This window comes from Schistocerca cancellata, chromosome 10 (assembly GCF_023864275.1).
Source record: "Schistocerca cancellata isolate TAMUIC-IGC-003103 chromosome 10, iqSchCanc2.1, whole genome shotgun sequence".
NCBI classification, from domain to species: Eukaryota; Metazoa; Arthropoda; class Insecta; order Orthoptera; family Acrididae; genus Schistocerca; species Schistocerca cancellata.
In genome coordinates, this window is record NC_064635.1 from 204901137 (window position 1) to 204918342 (window position 17206).

The 17206-nt window shown below is 44.8% G+C and overlaps 1 protein-coding gene across 1 annotated transcript in view; it reads right to left on the bottom strand.

The window, feature by feature from the left end:
- Positions 1–5865, bottom strand: part of LOC126106269 (trithorax group protein osa-like) — a 147957-nt gene extending 142092 nt beyond the window's left edge. The window contains exon 1 of the mRNA XM_049912492.1: positions 5763–5865. The gene's annotated coding sequence lies outside the window, so the exon portion shown is untranslated. The remainder of the gene's footprint in view (positions 1–5762) is intronic.
- Between the last annotated feature and the right edge of the window lie 11341 nt (positions 5866–17206).

The window sequence follows — 17206 nt, forward strand, 5'->3', positions numbered from 1 at the left end:
CTCACTAGTATGTTGGTGATACAGAAGAATGCTGAAGATCAGATGGGTAGATCACATAAATAATGAGAAGGTATTGAATAGAATTGGGGAGAAGAGGAGTTTGTGGCACAACTGGACAAGAAGAAGGGACCGGCTGGTAGGACATGTTCTGAGGCACCAAGGGATCACAAATTTAGCATTCGAGAGCAGCGTGGAGTGTAAAAATCGTAGAGGGAGACAAAGAGATGAATACACTAAGCAGATTGAGAAGGATGTAGGCTGCATTAGGTACTGGCAAATAAAGAAGCTTGCACAGGATAGAGTAGCATGGAGAGCTGCATCAAACCAGTCTCAGCACTGACGACCACAACAACAACAGTATGTAGTCCAGTAAGCGTATTTACAAAAAATCAACAGATCGGGCACTATCGGAGTCCTCTCCTTAATAACCTAACCTGCTCTAACAATCCATTACTATTCTACAACAGCACTCAATAATTAATGCACATATTTTCTTTCTAAAAGCAGCTTGGTTTTATTCCAATACACCACATTATTCCCCTCTCTTTTCGATACAAAAACCTTATTTTTCAAGACACCATTACTCCACCTCGACATTTGTTTTAGTGCGAATGCACTAATATCGCCCCAACTTCTACGGGAATCAGCATTTGCGAGTAGAGATTTTAATGGAGGAGGGACGCTGCATTGCGGAGAGCTGGAAATGTGAGTCGGTAAGCGATCGTATCCGGATGGCCAAAGACGTCAAGGCTACCGCTCATGACATGTGGTAAATCCGCGTTCCATTCCCGGTCAGCCACAAATTTTCAATTTTCGCCACTGCGTTACCGCAATATCCTGTGCTGCTAGTCGTAACGAGTTCCCACGCATCCTTTCCCTTTCCTTCCCCTGCCTACATTTCATGTTTACATTCGTCACTTGCTAACCATCTTTGCCACACTCACGTTGATACAAGCACCTCTAGAAGGCATGATACGAGGGCTGTACAGAAAGTAAGTACCGATCGGTCGCCAAATGGAAACCACAGCGAAAATCAGAAATATTTTATTTGCAAGATTTAGCTACTCTTTCCAGATACTTCTCTCCATAGTCGCCACTCCGACTTAGACTTTTGTCGGAGCGTTATACCAAATTTCCAACACCATCGTCATAGAAGGCAGCCGCCTGTGCTTTCCGATAATTCTCTACGCTGGTCTATAGCGCGTAGCCTGCGCCCAAGTCTTGTCTTCGTATCCAGCGTTTCGTGTGAACAGAGATGATAGTCAGGACGAGCCAATTAGGGCTGTGTTGTGGGTGATCGAACACTTCCCATCGAGAAGGCTGCAGGATCATCTTCACTGCCCCTGCAGAGTGCGGCTGCTAATTGCCATGAAGAAAGAAGTGCGTGGCAGTTGTGTCAGGCGGGCTGCATTCATTAAGGCGAAGCCCCTCAGCCGACCCTCCTACTTGGCGTGAGACATCGTTGTCCTAGGCACCTTTACCCGCTCACACAGCGCTCACAACTGAAAAGAGCGTCTTGATGCGATCGACGGTCATACACTATACAGCATATTAAAATTGCTACACCATGAAGAAATGCAGATGATAAACGGGTGTTCATTGGAAAAATATATTATACTAGAACTGACATGTGATTACATTTTCACCCAATTTGGGTGCATAGATTCTGAGAAATCAATACCCAGAACAACCATCTCTGGCCGTAATAACGGCCTCGATACGCCTGGGCATTGAGTCAAACAGAGCTTGGATAGCGTATACAGGTACAGCTGCCCTTGCAGCTTCAACACGATATCACAGTTCATCAAGAGTAATGGCATATTGCGACGAGCGTTGCTCGGCCACCCTTGACCAGACGTTTTCAATTGGTGATAGACCTGGAGAATGTGCTGGCCAGGGTGATAGATCTGGAAAATGTGCTGGCCAGGGCAGCAGTTCAACATTTTATGTATCCAGAATGGCCCGTACAGGACCTGCAACATGCGATCGTGCATTATCCCGCTGACATGTAGGGTTTTGCAGGGATCGAATAAAGGGTAGAGCCACGGGTCGTAACACATCTAAAGTGTAACGTCCACTGTTCAAAGTGCCATCAGTGCGAACAAGAGGTGACCGAGACGTATAACCAATGGCACTCCATACCATAACGCCGGGTGATACGCCAGTATGGCAATGACGAATACACGCTTCTAATGTGTATTCACCGTGAGGTCGCCAAACACGGATTCGACCATCATGATGCTGTAAACAGAACCAGGATTCATCCAAAAAATTGACGTTTTGCCATTCGTGCACCCAGTTTCGTCGTTGAGTAAAACATCGCAGGCACTCCTGTCATTGATACACCGTCAAGGGTAACCGCAGCCGTGGTCTCCGAGCTGATAGTCCGTGCTGCTGCAAACGTCGTCGAACTGTTAGTGCAGATGGTTGTTGTCTTGCAAACGTCCCCATCTGTTGACTCAGGGATCGAGACGTGGCTGCATAATCCGTTACAGCTATGCGGATAAGATGCCTGTCATCTCGAATGCTAAAGTGCGCGTCATTTATGACGACGGCCGAGATTAGGTTCGTTCTGCGCATCTGACGTCACAAGACACAGTCGGCCAATGAACAGAGAACAACGTTGGCAGAGCTCGGCTGCAGTGCAGAGCACGGACGAGTGTCTTCAGTTTGAGAAACGTTCAGTCATAAATAAAGCAATTGAACAAAAGCAATGTCTTGATAGCAGACTTTCTTTTATAGAAAGTTTGGAAAAGGCATTCTCTATACCAATTGCTTCATGTTCGATTAATTAATTAAACCAAACAAGCAATAAGCCTACTAATTCAGGCGATAGCAGGGAAAGGTGTTTGTATCATTCTCACTAACCGCTTTTTCGCAATAAAGAACAGCGGTAATTGTTTATTTCCTATTGTACTTCGACGAAACATGAGTAATTCATAATCATACCAACAGTGTTTGTCGGTATTTTGCGTAACATTTTAAAGTCCTTCGGGGAATATATTCACAGACGAGCTGCAATAGCGTAATGGTTAAAGTGTATGGCTGCTAAGTGAAAGGTTCTGAGTTCAAACCTTGATCGGTGTTTAATATTTTCTTTATTTTAAAAACAATATCCAAGTGTCTTCCTTCATGAATTTTATTCGTTTGAATGTAATTTTTTGAAATTTCTAGTGGCAACTAAAATCGACCATACGGAAAGTATACGCTATGGACTTTAACCTCTGCAAACTCTTCAAAATTTCGTGCAATGGTTTACTACATCTAATGCTGCACAATAACTGCGTTGGACATCGAAACAAAATTAAGTCATTTATGGGGGGGAAGGTATCAGTCAAGAAGATGTGTAAAAAATCAAATTTTTTGGCCAAATAGTTTTTTGTGAAATCGAAAGAGAAAGTGTGTCAAAGCAGTCGCAACACCATGTGTCTGCGCAGGCGAGCAGTGCAATGATGACAAAATCGCGCACATCACGGAATGCGGGGAACACGTCTCTGTAGCAGCGAAAGGGTTAATGCGGCCCTGGTGGCTTTACTTCATAAACTGCGCACTCCCCCCTAAACGTAAATTTGCGAACTATACTATGGCGCTGCTTCTCTTGGCGCGTGCAACTGGCAACGCAGCAATCTCCCGCATCTGGGCGGGCATGCGCGAACCGCCAAGATAAAAGAATTGAACTATAGTGATACGAGGCCATTGGGATCCAGCACGATGTTCCGTATTACACTTCTGAACCCACCGATTCCATATTCTGCTGACAGTCATTGGATCTCGACCAACGCGAGCAGCAATATCGCGATACGATAAACCGCAATCGCGATAGGCTACAATCCGACCTTCATCAAAGTCGTAAACGTGATGGTACGCATTTCTCCTCCTTACACGAGGCATCACAACAACGTTTCACCAGGCAACGCCGGTCAACTGCTGTTTGTGTATGAGAAACCGGTTGAAAACTTTCCTCACGTCAGCACGTTGTAGGTGTCGCCACCGGCGCCAATGTAGGTGTCGCCACCGGCGCCAACCTTGTTTGAATGCTCTGAAAAGCTGATCATTTGCATATCACAGCATCATCTTCCTGTCAGTTAAATTTCGCGTCTGTAGCACGTCATCTAGACATACTGCTCGACACATTTTTGCAAAGCTTCATTGGGTTTTCACTGTGGTGTCCATTTCGCGACCGATCAGAATTTACTTTCTGGACAACCCTCGTACATTGAAAGAAGCCATTCTCATTGGGTGAGACACTCTTATCTATTTAAGAGCAGTTTGTAATACATGTGTTTTATGTGTATTCATAAAATACTGACTTGTTTTTTTTTATGACTTTATAACAACACACGTTTACAAACGGTTCTCTGCAACAGCTGTTGTTGACGTTATGCAGGAGGCATTGGGCGTAGCTTTCGCTATAGGACCAGGAGCGACTGAGCTCCAGTAAGCAGGTTCCATGCGTTTTCAGAGCGGCCTGCTGCACGCCACCAGTTCCTGTTGTCGCCAAGCGCATACTAGCAACTGACTTTACGTTATTTTGCTTATGTGGCTGTATTAATTCCTCAACCACTAACGATATGTAATACTCTCGTTTACAGAAAAAAAGTCTCATGATGCTCTTATAAAAGGCGGAGAACGATCACCAAACGAATTATATACAACATACTTACTTACCATCAAGACTGTTTTGTTGAAATACTTTCAATGTAATTTTACCGATTTCTCTTTAACTTACTTCGAATATTATAAGCAAAGCTCTCTGTTATGTACACTCGAAGACAAATAAAAGACGTATCACGAACGAATTGTCCGAATGGGCGGGAAATCAGTGGATTCAATGTACATGTACTGACAGATAAATGATTACAGTTACAGAAAAACTGGATGATTGATTCAAGAGAAAGAGCTTCTCGAAGTGAGCAAGGTAATAATGTGTTGGTCCCTGCAAACAGTTATTCGGCTTGGGGTTGTCTGGCAGAGTTGTTCCGTGTCCTCGTGAGTGTGGTCGTGCCAAATTCTGTCCAGTTGGCGGGCTGGAGCGTCGAAATCCCGAGCTCGTAGGAGGGCCCTGCCCGCACGGCTCCGAACGTTCTCAACTGGGGAGAGACCCAGCGACCTTGCTGGCAACGATAGGGTCTGGCAAGCGCTAAGACAAGCACCAGAAACTCTTGCTGTATGCGGACGGCCGTTATCTTGCTGAAATGTAAGCCCAGGATGGCCTGCCATTAAGGGCAACAAAACGGAGCATAGAGCATCCTGACGTACTGCTGCGAGAATTTCGACTTGTTTTCGTGTTGGCCAAACCTACCTCAGCCAGGATCGTCGCTGGATCTCTTCCCAACTGGCAATGTTTGGAGCATTATGGGCAAAAATCTACAAACACCTCAGGATATAACGCGCCAACTGGACGAAATCTGGCTCGATATCCCTCAGGACGACAACGAACAACTCTATTAATCAACGCCAAGTTGAGTAGCTGCTTCCGTAAGGGTGAGAGGTGTACCAGCGCCTTATTGAGTAGCTTTTGTCAAGCGCTCTCTCTCTCTCTCTCTCTCTCTCTCTCTCTCTCTGCAATAAATCGCCCAATTTATTCTGTAATTGTAATCATTTACTTGTCTGTCCATTGCATCCTACCTACAGATTACCGTCCCATTGGGATAATTCCTTCGTGGCGCATATTTTTTTTGTCTTACAGGGTACACCGTCTTGTTTTAAACTTCTTCTCACATCATCAATTACCAAATTAATCTGTCTTAAAATGTACTGACCTGTTGGAAGTGGAGGAGGCGGCGGTTGCGGCGGCGGCGGATGGCGGCGGCGGCGTGGGCGTCGGGGGCAGCGCCGCGTGCTGCTGCGGGGGCGGCGCCTTGCTGGAGGCGGCGGCGGCGGCTGCGGCTGCGGCGGCGGCGAGCGCCGCGGGGCCCGGGGGCGGAGCGTGGTGCGCCGCGGAGATGAGCGGCCCTGCCGGCTGGTAGTAGCCTGCAACAGGGGCGCGCGCCCGCAAGGCTCAGTCCAAGGTCCAACGTTACTCTCACCGTATCTACAGCAAACTATTCGAGGCATCATGCAGTGTTTTTTGAACTATTAATTGTTTATTGCCACTCTTCAAATCTCTCGCACACAGAGATATACAAACGCCATATCACGTGACGGTTAGTGAGTGAAAATTCCGTCTAGAAATCTGACAGAAAATCCAAACAGATTCTGGTTCCATGTGAAGCACACCAGCAGCAAGGCACAACGAATACTTCAAACGTGCGACGTCAATGGTAATATTACCGATGACAGCACCACTGAAATGGAGTTATTAAACATGGTTTTCCGAAATTCCTTCCAGACGAAGACGAAGTAAATATTAGAGAATTCGAATGAAGAACAGGTGCCAAAATGGGGAACTAGGAAGTTCTAAGAACCCTCTTCCAGGGACTCATATCGTTCAAATGGCTCTGAGCACTATGAGACTTAACTTCTGAAGTCATCAGTCCTCTAGAACTTCGAACTACTTAAACCTAACTAACCTAAGCACATCACACACATCCATGCCAGAGGCAGGATTCGAACCTGCGTCCGTAGCGGTCGCGCGGTTCCGGACTGTAGCGCCTAGAACCGCTCGGCCACCCCGGCCGGCGGACTTAAGTGTAAATTGTAGAGTAGACATGTAGATGAACTCTTCCTTGTGGCTTCACTTCTTTAATTTTAATACACAAGAAACACACGTGACACAGAGAGTGTGGCTAATGACAATCAGCAAACTACTGCGTCTTTTAAACAGCAATTGTTGGACCATGTCACAATCAACATTCTCAGTGTTGAACTTTGAGTACTCATCACTGTGTACATTGACTCGTCGCCAAACGCGTAGTTTAAAGGATCACAGGTCTTTCGGCTTACTTAAGCTCAATACGTCATATTTATTTTCGATGACTGTCAACTGCTAGTCCCTGCGTGAATCATCAATACTCCGCATGTCTCCATGCACTTGGGGCGTTTGCTATTTCGCTATATACGACTGCATCATCTGCTACCAGCCTCAAGGAACTTCAGACGTTATATACCTCGTATATACAGGGTGTCCGGGCTAGAGCTGTACAAAACAATGTTTATTTGAGTACCTAATAAGGTTTATAACTTAATTTGCCCAACACTGTACACAGGAGGTCAAACATTTTTGTACACGTAGGTGAAGTTCAACATGGGCACCGTTTGTAGCTCGACAGAGATCGAAACTGTTGTCCACTTCTCGCCACGTATTCCTAAGCAAGACAGGTGTTATGGTTTCTACTGCAGAGTACATCAGTTTTCTCAAATGTACCAGATCTCGAACCCTTGCTCTGTAAACAGTGTCCTTAATAAACCTCTATAGACTGAAAGCGGCGAAATCAGATCGGCAGACAGACGGGGGAGGGGGGGGGGGGGCAGCAGCAGGCAATGACAACCCCCCCCCCCCCCCCCCAATTCCGATCCGACGCTCAGGAAACGTCTCTTGGAGAGATGTGGCAAAATCCCCATGATAGGGCGGCAGGGGGGGCTGGTGCACCATCCTCCTGGAAAATGAGATCGGGAAGCATCTGTGGAACTGCATACCTCGCCAACATGTCGAGATAGCAGTGCCCTGTCACTGGCGCGCATGCGCCAAGTGACTCAAAACTCTTCGTGAAATAATGATGATCACATCTTGGAGAGTGTCTCTATCGATTTCGTTTTTACCCAACAACACAAAATGTCGAGTTCTTTCGTTTAAGCATTGTTTGTGTATACCACTAGCCCGGAAACCGTGTATTAGATATTTTATAGACCGGGTGAAGTCAGTATGAATTTGAAAACTTAATAAACCACGGAATAATGTAGATCGAGAGGTAAAAACTGACACACATGCTTAGAATAACATGAGGTTTTATTAAAATAAAAAAAAGTTCACAAAATGTCCGACAGATGGCACTGGACAGCAGGTAACTGCTACCGTGACGGGTGAGAGGTACGCCGATATGTTACAATATCGAAACATCCCCAGCCTGGCTCATAAACACCTGCTGGAACGTACGATGTTTATGCAGGCTGGCGCTCCACCCCATATTGCTAGACGCGTGAAAGATCTCTTGCGCGCGTCGTTTGGTCATGATCGTGTGCTCAGCCGCCACTTTCGTCATGCTTGGCCTCCCAGGTCCCCAGACCTCAGTTCGTGCGATTATTGGCTTTGGGGTTACCTGAAGTCGCAAGTGTATCGTGATCGACCGACATCTCTAGGGATGCTGAAAGACAACATCCGACGCCAATGCCTCACCATAACTCCGGAAATGCTTTACAGTGCTGTTCACAACATTATTCCTCGACTACAGCTGTTGTTGAGGAATGATGGTGGATATATTGAGAATATCCTGTAAAGAACATCATCTTTGCTTTGTCTTACTTTGTTATGCTAATTATTGCTATTCTGATCAGATGAAGCACCATCTGTCGGACATTTTTTGAACTTTTGTGTTTTTTGGGTTCTAATAAAACCCCACGTCATTCCAAGCATGTGTGTCAATTTGTACCTTTCTATCTACGTTATTCCGTGATTTATTCCGTTTTCAAATTTATACTGACTTTTTGGTCAAATGGTTGAAATGGCTCTGAGCACTATGGGACTCAACTTCTGAGGTCATCAGTCCCCTACAACTTAGAACTACTTAAACCTAACTAACCTAAGGACATCACACACATCCATGCCCGAGGCAGGATTCGAACCTACGACCGTAGCGGTCGCGCAATTCCAGACTGTAGCGCCTAGAACCGCTCGGTCACCCCAGCCGGCACTTTTTGATCACCCTGTACATATCTTTAACAGTTTCTTCTGTCATCAGTTCTCCGACTGGTTTGATGTGGTCCGTCACAACCTCGCCTACTGTGCTAACCTCCTGAGACGGTACATTCCGGAATTGGTTAGGAGTAACTTTTAAGCGAGTCGTGGCCACGCGCGCTCGGTTTGAGACGGGCGTGTGTTTTTGACGGCTTAGGCGGCGGATAAGCCGAAGCAGGTACGCCCCAGTGGCCGCACTACAGTCTCGCGCTGCCGTCAATAGAGGCGTCACCCTGCGAGGCGTGGTGATTGGCAGATGTTCTGAGTATTAGACTGCAAGTCAGGTAGACGGTGGCTGTGACCGCGCGGTGGGGAAAACCCGGCCGTTAGCGCAGAACTTGGAGGGGTATCCGCTGTAGTTGAGTTGACTAGCCACAACATATATCAAATGAGACAAAATTTAATAAAAACTAAATCCGATGAGTGACATGGAAGCCAGTAACACGTTACAAAGACAAAGTTAAGAAGAGTTTGTGGATGAAAACCCGCCTCGATACGAAGTGTAGTTTTTAAGTTATTTCATGCTAAATTTGTATGTACATAATGTCCTTTAAAAACTAATACCTCGGTAATGCCTCAAGCGATTATTACAAACGTAGTGTCTGTGTATAGCCATCAGTGGGAGCCGCAGAACTGTCATAACAACACAATTTTATTTATTTATTTATTTTATTTTTTTGTAAATGTCATCTGTTTTGGATTACAGACCGCAATGTACATTGCGCATATAAAAACTTTTTTTTTTTTTTTTGTAAATATGATACGAAACTTTGAAAGTAGCGGCAGCATTACTAAGTAGATAATATCAGGGATGAGTAAGTTTAATTAGTTTTAATTATTTATTTTTTGGTAACATAATAACACAAAAATGCTACGCATCGGGCGAAGTGGTTGCACTGGGGACCTGTCATATTCGTGTGTGACAACAACGAATATTCTAAAATATTTTCTACAGGTGGAGTTGGAATATTTTTCGCTTAGACGATCCAGTCAAAGCTTTAAAAACTTTTCTGTGATTAATTGTGAGAGTGAGCTGCACTTGGAATTTTGTTAGTTAACAACTATGGAACTTTAACTTTACACTTGTGTTAAAGAAATTTAAATTATTTTGTGTGAATTGTCGAAAGTTTACGAGAACATTTGATACAGTTCAGTGTATTTAAGCCCTCGCTCAGGCGGTTATTACGGCACAAATGACCAATTATTAATTGTGATAAGTGGTACTTAACTTCTGAAATAAACTCCCGTCTGTTAAACTTCAAAACGCTATGAGCAGTAAACATTACTTCTCCGCAAATTCCTGCTCGCATGTATTGAACACGTGACTGAATTTCTTCATGGTTAATGCGGTAGAGGCTTCGGTCGATCCCTATATGATAGGGAAAGAAAGGCAAACACGAATTGCCGAGGACCTATAAACAGTATTTTTCTTGCTTTACTATGCATTATTCATGCTGAGGCACGTAATGGCTCACAAGTTATTTAATTAACAATAACTTGGTGGGTCGACAAGATTTACGAAGTACATTTCTATCCGTACAGTCGCATATCTTGGTCTCCTCCGAGAGACAGCAGAAGAACATTAATATTATTTTATTCGTCACGTCGCATTTTCATTTCACTCCCTTTGTGTACTCCACAGGTTACTTTCACATCTGACTATTTCGACCCGTTAACAACGACGTGTTATCAACTACGTTGTTCCTGAATCGAGTGAAATCTTGCCCCACATTAGGCAAGGTCTTGTTTTCTTCACTGGGTGAGAGCATGGAACTGTAGCTGTTTATTTAAAAAAGAGAAGGAATATGTGTCGAGGTCACAATCCACTGATAGTCCAGAAACTTTTGAATAATTTCTCCACCTAAATAGCAAGACTGAAGTTTAACCATGAAACAACTGAAACAGAGGAACACCAACTAGGGTAAAATGGATGAACAGCTGACAGATTTGGTAAACAGCTGGACAACTACAGTACATCCAAGTGTCGAAATGCTTCTCGCAAAAAGTGAATATAACAGAAGTCCATTACCAAAACACAAGTGCTTTTATAAAATTCTGAGTAGCATCCTCGTGTATAGGAGAACAAAATTTTCCTCGACTTGCTTGGGTATAACAAACAGCTGAAATTACTGTACGTCGTCTTTTCTATGGCGACTTAAAAGAGTTTTAGCTACAGGCCTACATACAACTATTTACACACTGATCTAGAATTAACGATAACCTAAGAACAAATATATATAACCACTTGACCTTTAGCTAGTAAAAATACAGCAAACTTCGATTCGAAATCATCTTTCATACACGGCTGTTTACATGCTGTATGGATACACAAGGCTCAGAAAGAAAATTTTAAAATATCATGTCAGGTTGGTCTGAAAAAAAAAAAATCGAGTCTTCAATGCAAGAAGATCTCTCTAACTAACGCTTTTAATGAAGACTGATAGTAGTTTAGTGAAGACTGATAGTAGTTTTAGCAGTTAATACGCATTGAGTAGTTTAATATTTTAAGAATTCTCTTAATAAAGATGGCTTCATGTAGAGAATACAAGTCGTTCGTTCTTTTCCTACAATTTCTAACATATGAATCCACAGGGAACCAGCACGCAGTCAAAATTAACCAATTTTTGGAGGGTTTGGACCACAATATCGTGATTTGCGCTGGCTTGTGGTAATTGTAAGTGCTGTTCACAAAACACGAAGCTTTGGGGGAGTTGTTTATCATCGTTACAAGAAACAGTCGTGAAATGCAAAAAGTCAAGCACAAAAAATGGGTGTACTACAGAAGCAGTGCTCTCCTGTTAATCTCCGTGGCACGCCTGTGGGTATTCATTGCACTCGCGCAAAATGTTACTCGGGTTGATGTAATTTAAAACCTCACATCCTTCACAAAGGACGCAGACGCTGGCGTTCGTCCTTCCTTTTGTAGTTCGAGCGCGTGTTTGCTCCCCGATGACCTGGATGTGGACGGGACGCTTCACCCTATACGCCCTTCGTTCCCTGCTTGCTTGCCTTTCATCACAGGCAGTACATAATACTAAGAAGGGCCAGCCGCAACGTGATCTCTGGATCGAGTCCCGCTCATGTTTGCAACTGATTTTTTTCCAACACTAGTTGTGGTGTCACCGCCAGACACCACACTTGCTAGGTGGTAGCTTTAAATCGGCCGCGGTCCATTAGTACATGTCGGACCCGCGTGTCGCCACTGTCAGTACTTGCAGACCTAGCGCCACCACATGGCAGGTCTAGAAAGACGGACTAGCACTCGCCCCAGTTGTACGACGACTTTGCTAGCGACTACACTGACGAAGCCTTTCTCTCATTTGCCGAGAGACAGTTAGAGTAGCCTTCAGCTCAGTCCATGACTACGACCTAGCAAGGCGCCATTAACCGATATCTGAAGATAGTCTAATTTGTATAGTCAAGAGCGATGTACCACAAGGATGCAATAAAGTTAAGTATCCGAGGAACTGCATATTTTTCTCTACAGCATTCACCAAGTATCCTGTTCCAGAACTCACGCCAGACGGCGTGTGTGTACACGTGCCTTTCGGCTATTTCCTAGTGGCGTGGCTGTCTTGCTACGCCAGAACACTAGTCATGTAACAAGTTTGTTTGACAACTTTGTATAACAATTTCATACACACTACACTTTAAAGTTAATGTGATTTCGTGAACTTTTATTGAACCACCAAAGTTATTTGGTTGTTTGCTAATTTTCATTGTCACAACAAATATATTTATAGCCATCGACAAGTAAACGACCAAACACGCAAGCTTTCTCCTCAAAATGTATGCCTATCGTGATTTACGAAATATCTTACAACTGCCATCGGGTAATGTACCGGGAACTGATTTACACGTGGACGCTTCGATCTGCAGACATTGGCAGTTTTCACGGATGAGGGACTAACTTGGAAAGCCCAGGTCAAACATCGGTAAATAAAGGTGTGAATAACTTTATTTAACAATACAGTGAGTTACAGTACGGAAGAATATGAGTGTAGTGTACGATTAGTCATCGGATGTACTTTCGGCATTACAAGTTGCAGGCGATGCTTTTCATACAGACACGGAAAACATAAATTAAAATGGCATCTACTACATCGAATGAACGCAGTCTTCCCGCATGCACAAGGTATATCCGGAGGTAAGGGAAAAACACACCCCGTTGATATTTAGAAGAAATTTTTTTCTTCCTTCCGACGCATAACGACACATTTTCGTAAATATCGGTGCCGAAAATTAGTGATGTACGATTGAATGTACGAGGGTGAGTCAAATGAAAACCTTAAATATTTTTTTAAGTATCATTATTGTGCAGAAGTGGTACAAAGCTGTGTCACTTTTCAACATAATCTCCCTCACGCTCAATGCAAGTCCTCCAGCGCTTACAAACTGCATAAATTACTTTAGAAAAAAATTCTTTTGGTGGTCCGCATAACCGCTCGTGCACCGCGTGGCGTACCTCTTCATCAGAACGAAACTTCTTTCCTCCCACTGCGTCTCTGAGTGGTCCAAACATATGGAAATCACTTGGGGCAAGGTCTGGTGAGTATGGTGGATGAGGAAGACACTCAAAATGCAGGTCTGTGATTGTTGCAACTGTTGTACGGGCATTGTCATGTTGCAAAAGGACACCTGCTGACGGCAATCCACGTCGCTTTGATTTGATTGCAGGCCGCAGATGATTTTTAGGAGATCTGTGTATGATGCACTGGTGACAGTGGTCCCTCTCGGCATTTAATGCTCCAAAATGACGCCTTTCTCGTCGCAAAAGAGAGTCAGCATAACCTCCCCTGCTGATGGTTCTGTTCAAAACTTCTTTGGTTTTGGTGATAAAGAATGGCGCCATTCCTTGCTCGCTCTCTTCGTTTCCGGTTAGTGGAGTGAACCCAGGTTTCGTCCCCAGTAACGATCCTTGTAAGGAAGCCATCACCTTCTCGTTCAAAGCGCCGAAGAAGTTCTTCACAAGCATCAACACGCCGTTCTCTCATTTCAGGAGTCAGCTGCCGTCACAGCCATCTTGCAGACACTTCGTGAAACTGGAGCACATCATGCACAGCGTGGTGTGCTGACTCACGACTAAATCTGTAAACATGCTGCTATGTCATTCAGTGTCACTCGGCGGTTTTCCTTCACTAAGGCTTCAACTGCTACAATGTTCTGTGGAGTCACGACTTCTTGTCCCTGACCTGGACGAGGAGCATCTTTCCCTGAAGTCACACCATATGCGAACTTCCTACTCCATTCGTGGACTTGCTGTGGTAACAAACATGCATCACCGTACTGACCTTTCATTCGTCGATGAATTTCAATAGCTTTCACACCTTCTCTACGCAAAAACCGAATACCAGAACGCTGTTCTTCCCTGGTGCAAGTAGCAAGTGGGGCGGCCATCTTTATCCTGATACTGCGACGGTATGTGTGCATCTGCACTACGCTGCCACTTACAGGCCATTCTGCACGCTGTTTGTAGCACGCTTGCCAACTTACAGGATAAAGGGGCGAAATTTCGATCTGTTATTAGAAATTTAAGGTTTTCATTTGACTCCCCCTCGTATTTTAACAGCATTTTCACCACAAGCAATTTCTCGTTCGTTGTCGGTCACATATGAACAAGTCTGAAAGCTCTTGATAAACATTTTAACTTGCCTACAGAAATAAAGGCCGCATAATTCACTACTGGCCATTAGAATTGCTACACCACGAAAATGACGTGCTACGGACGCGAAATTTAAACGACAGGAAGTAGCTGCTGTGATATGTAAATGATTAGCTTTTCAGAGCATTCACACAAGTTTGGAGCCGGTGGCGACACCTACAACGTGCTGACATGAGGAAAGTTTCCAACCGATTTCTCATACATAAACAGCAGTTGACCGGCGTTGCCTGGTGAAACGTTGTTGTGATGCCTCGTGTAAGGAGGAGAAATGCGTACCATCACGTTTCCGACTTTGATAAAGGTCAGATTGTAGCCTATCGCGATTGCGGTTTATCGTATCGCGACATTGCTGCTTGGTCGAGATCCAATGACTGTTAGCAGAATATGGAATCGGTGGGTAGTACGGAACGTCGTGCTGGATCCCAACGGCCTCATATCACTAGCAGTCGAGATAACAGGCATATTATCCGCATGGCTGTAACGGATCGTGCAGCGACGTCTCGATCCCTGAGTCAACATATGGGGACGTTTGCAAGACAACAACCATCTGCACGAACAGTTCGACTACGTTTGCAGCAACATGGACTATCAGCTCGGAGACCATGGTTGCGGTTACCCTTGACGCTGCATCACAGACAGGAGCGCCTGCGATGGTGTACCCAACGACGAACCTGGGTGCACGAATGGCAAAACGTCATTTTTTCGGATGAATCCAGGTTCTGTTTACAGCATCATAATGGTCGCATCCGTGCTTGGCGACATCGCGGTGAACGCACATTGGAAGCGTGTAGTCGTCATCGCCATACTGGCGTATCACCCGACGTGATGGTAGGGGGTGCCACTGGTTACACGCCTCGGTCACCTCTTGTTCGCATTGACGGCACTTTGAACAGTGGACGTTACATTTCAGATGTGTTACGACCCGTGGATCTACCCTTCATTCGATCCCTACGAAACCCTACACTTCTACATCTACATTTCTACTCCGCAAGCCACCCAACGGTGTGTGGCGGAGGGCACTTTACGTGCCACTGTCATTACCTCCCTTTCCTGTTCCAGTCGCGTATGGTTCGCGGGAAGAACGACTGTCTGAAAGCCTCTGTGCGCGCTCTAATCTCTCTAATTTTACATTCGTGATCTCCTCGGGAGGTATAAGTAGGGGGAAGCAATATATTCGATACCTCATCCAGAAACGCACCCTCTCGAAACCTGGCGAGCAAGCTACACCGCGAAGCAGAGCGCCTCTCTTGCAGAGTCCGCCACTTGAGTTTGTTAAACATCTCCATAACGCTATCACGGTTACCAAATAACCCTGTGACGAAACGCGCCGCTCTTCTTTGAATCTTCTCTATCTCCTCCGTCAACCCGATCTGGTACGGATCCCACACTGATGAGCAATACTCAAGTATAGGTCGAACGAGTGTTTTGTAAGCCACCTCCTTTGTTGATGGACTACATTTTCTAAGGACTCTCCCAATGAATCTCAACCTGGTACCCGCCTTACCAACAATTAATTTTATATGATCATTCCACTTCAAATCGTTCCGCACACATACTCCCAGATATTTTACAGAAGTAACTGCTACCAGTGTTTGTTCCGCTATCATATAATCATACAATAAAGGATCCTTCTTTCTATGTATTCGCAATACATTACATTTGTCTATGTTAAGGGTCAGTTGCCACTCCCTGCACCAAGTGCCTATCCGCTGCAGATCTTCCTGCATTTCGCTACAATTTTCTAATGCTGCAACTTCTCTGTATACTACAGCATCATCCGCGAAAAGCCGCATGGAACTTCCGACACTATCTACTAGGTCATTTATATATATTGTGAAAAGCAATGGTCCCATAACACTCCCCTGTGGCACACCAGAGGTTACTTTAACGTCTGTAGACGTCTCTCCGTTGATAACAACATGCTGCGTTCTGTTTGCTAAAAACTCTTCAATCCAGCCACACAGCTGGTCTGATATTCCGTAGGCTCTTACTTTGTTTATCAGGCGACAGTGCGGAACTGTATCGAACGCCTTCCGGAAGTCAAGAAAAATAGCATCTACCTGGGAGCCTGTATCTAATATTTTCTGGGTCTCATGAACAAATAAAGCGAGTTGGGTCTCACACGATCGCTGTTTCCGGAATCCATGTTGATTCCTACATAGTACATTCTGGGTTTCCAAAAACGACATGATATTTGAGCAAAAAACATGTTCTAAAATTCTACAACAGATCGACGTCAGAGATATAGGTCTATAGTTTTGCGCATCTGCTCGACGACCCTTCTTGAAGACTGGGACTACCTGTGCTCTTTTCCAATCATTTGGAACCTTCCGTTCCTCTAGAGACTTGCGGTACACGGCTGTTAGAAGGGGGGCAAGTTCTTTCGCGTACTCTGTGTAGAATCGAATTGGTATCCCGTCAGGTCCAGTGGACTTTCCTCTGTTGAGTGATTCCAGTTGCTTTTCTATTCCTTGGACATTTATTTCGATGTCAGCCATTTTTTCGTTTGTGCGAGGATTTAGAGAAGGAACTGCAGTGCGGTCTTCCTCTGTGAAACAGCTTTGGAAAAAGGTGTTTAGTATTTCAGCTTTACGCTTGTCATCCTCTGTTTCAATGCCATCATCATCCCGGAGTGTCTGGATATGCTGTTTCGAGCCACTTACTGATTTAACGTAAGACCAGAACTTCCTAGGATTTTCTGTCAAGTCGGT